The sequence below is a fragment of the Melanerpes formicivorus genome, unplaced genomic scaffold (genome assembly GCF_026170545.1).
Source record: "Melanerpes formicivorus ecotype bairdi unplaced genomic scaffold, bMelFor1.0.p_v2 SCAF_334, whole genome shotgun sequence".
Taxonomy (NCBI): Eukaryota; Metazoa; Chordata; class Aves; order Piciformes; family Picidae; genus Melanerpes; species Melanerpes formicivorus.
In genome coordinates this window covers 110,001-112,500 of record NW_027142686.1, presented here as the reverse complement: position 1 = coordinate 112,500, position 2,500 = coordinate 110,001, and the positions used below count along the sequence as shown (strand labels likewise).

General features: G+C 77.0%; 1 non-coding gene across 1 annotated transcript; it reads left to right on the top strand.

The window, feature by feature from the left end:
- The first annotated feature begins 2,090 nt into the window (after positions 1–2,090).
- LOC137459211 (5.8S ribosomal RNA) lies at positions 2,091–2,243 on the top strand. Its single transcript, XR_010992160.1, has one exon. It is a non-coding gene; the product is annotated as a 5.8S ribosomal RNA (ribosomal RNA).
- Positions 2,244–2,500: the final 257 nt, after the last annotated feature.

Here is a 2,500-nt window from a genome sequence, read left to right as displayed (position 1 = left end):
TGGACGGGCATCGGGCGGCGCTCCGAGCGATGCTCCCGGTCCGCGCGGGGTGTCGTCGAGCGGGCTCTCCCGGGCCCTCGGCCCGCCCAGCCGCGTCGCCGTCGTCGCCGGCCCTGCGCCGGTCCGCCGCCGGGGCCGCCGTAGCCGGGCGCTCGCCGCGCGGCGAGCGCGCGGCATGGGCGTCCCCAGCCGCGTCCCTCCTCCCCGAGCGCAGCGCCGGCTGACTGAGGGAAACCCCGGGCCTCGGGCCAGGCCAGGGGCGCGGTAGGTGGCGGCGGACGTCGGGCGCGGCCCCCGCGGGCGGACGCTCCCCCCGACGGCGGCAGTGGGGGGAGGCACCCCCGCGGGGCCTTAAGTCTGGTTTCCCTCACCCCAGGGTCAGGTACCTAGCGTTCCGCGCCTTCGTCCGCGGCCTTGCCCTACCGCGGAGGAAGCCGGGCGGCGGTTTAAAGACCCGGGCGGCTCGGCGCGCCACCCCCGGATGCGGGGGGCGAGCGCGGGGGGCGGGCGGGTGCCTTCAGAGGGGCGGGGGTTGCCCCCGCAATGCCTCTGGCTAGGTCCGCCGTCGTCGCGCTCGTCGTCCTCCGGGGGCCCGCCGGGCCGGGGAGGGGACTCTGCTGCCCCCCCCTCTCTGCGGTCCGAGCGCTCGGCCGGAGAGAGCCCACCGCGCGAGGTCGGCCGTGGTCCGGCCCGCGCCTCGCCTCGCCACGGGCGTCCCCGGCGGCGCGTTGAAGCGCGGGCTTCTCGCGGGCCGGGGCGGCGAGCCCCCGCGGTGGGGGCTGGCCCAGGGCGCTTCGCCCCCGCCGGGGGTTTTGTGCGGGCGCGTTGCCGCGGCTCGGCGGCGGCGCCTCTTGCGGCGCGGGCCGCTGCGGACCTCCCGGTCCCTTTTCCCTTTGCCCAGGCCCCAGAGCGGGGCCCCGGCGAGCTGGCGCCCTCGGCGGTCTCGCGCTGCCGGTTCCCCCCCGTCCGGGGCCGGTTTCGGGTGGCGTGACCGCGTCCGAGCGGCGGCGGGCGTCGCTCGGCGTCTCCGGCTCCGGTCCCTCGCCGGAGGGCACCCTGCCACCGGCTGCGGCTGTCCCGGTCCCGGGCCCTGCCCGCGGGCTTCCCCGTTCGCCTTCCCGGCGCGTGCCGGGTGGGGGACGGGCGGGCAGCCGGGGGCGTCCCACCCCCGGTCTCCGCGTGGAAACGGGGAGAGCGGGGGCCCGCCCCCCGGCTCAGCGCCGTCTGCTGTCCGCCTGGCCGCGGGGCCACGGAAGGGGTCGAGCGAGCGAAGCCGGCGGCGCGGTGGCGCCGGGGGAGGATGGAAGGGGCTCGTGCCGCTGGGGTTTGTCGGTCGGCGGGTGCGCCGCCCGGCGAGGGCCGGCGGGTCGCCGCGGTGGCGTCCCACGTGGGCTCGGGCTTTCCGTCTCGCAAGCCGTTTTCCGTCCCCCGCGGCGGGGGGGGTTCGGTGGCGAGAGGAAGCCGCCCGAGGGCGCGAGCCGGCCGGGGCTCGGCCCCGGGGCCAAAGCGGGGGGAAAAGAAAGTCCGGGATGGGCCGCAGCGGTGGCGGCGTTGGAGGGGCCGGTGCGGAGGCGCGCGCGCGCTCTCCTCCGGCGGGGTTGTGCGCCCGGCCCCCTTCGCTCCCCGGGGCGGGGGGGGGGGGGGTCTCCGCTGCCTCGCTTCGTGGCGTCTCCGCGACGGCACGGGGCGGCCAGCGAGAGACACACCCCCCCCCGCCGTTGGGTGGGGAAGCGAAGGGGGTTTTATTTCCCCGTGCACGCGAGGCGAGGCCGGGTTCGGGGCACGTTCCCGGCGGCGCGCGGCGGGCCTCCTCCGCGCCGAGGTCGGAGCGAGCCCGGGCGCCTGGTCCGGCCCCGAAGCGCCGCAAGGTGCGTTTTTCCCTCCTCGGGGGAGGGAAAAAAGCCGGGAGCGCGGGCTCCCCGCCCCTTGCTTTTGCCGCTTCGGGGTTTCGTTTTATTTTCCCCCCCTCTCCTGTGCTTGTACGGTCAATGTGAGGCGAGCGGCCGCCGTGCCGCGCTCTCCGAGGGGCCGCTCCTTTGCGAGCGGTCCCGGCCCCTCCGCGCTGGCGGGGCGGTGCCGAAAAGCCAGACAACTCTTAGCGGTGGATCACTCGGCTCGTGCGTCGATGAAGAACGCAGCTAGCTGCGAGAATTAATGTGAATTGCAGGACACATTGATCATCGACACTTCGAACGCACTTGCGGCCCCGGGTTCCTCCCGGGGCTACGCCTGTCTGAGCGTCGCTTGACGATCAATCGCCGCCTCGGTGCCCGCCGAGCGGCGCGGCTGGGGTCGCCTCGCAGGCTCTCCCCCGGGCGGGGAGGGGCCTTCGTCCCCCTAAGTGCAGACTCGGGGAGCGCTCCGTAGCTCCCCGCTCCCGGAGCGCCCGCTCTCGCGGAGTTCGTCCCGCCGGGGCTTCGCCGGCAGGGGTTCCCCGTTGGTCCAGCGACGCCCGGTGGGGCGTTGGGGGAGACGAGAGCCCGGTTGGGGGAGGAGGCGC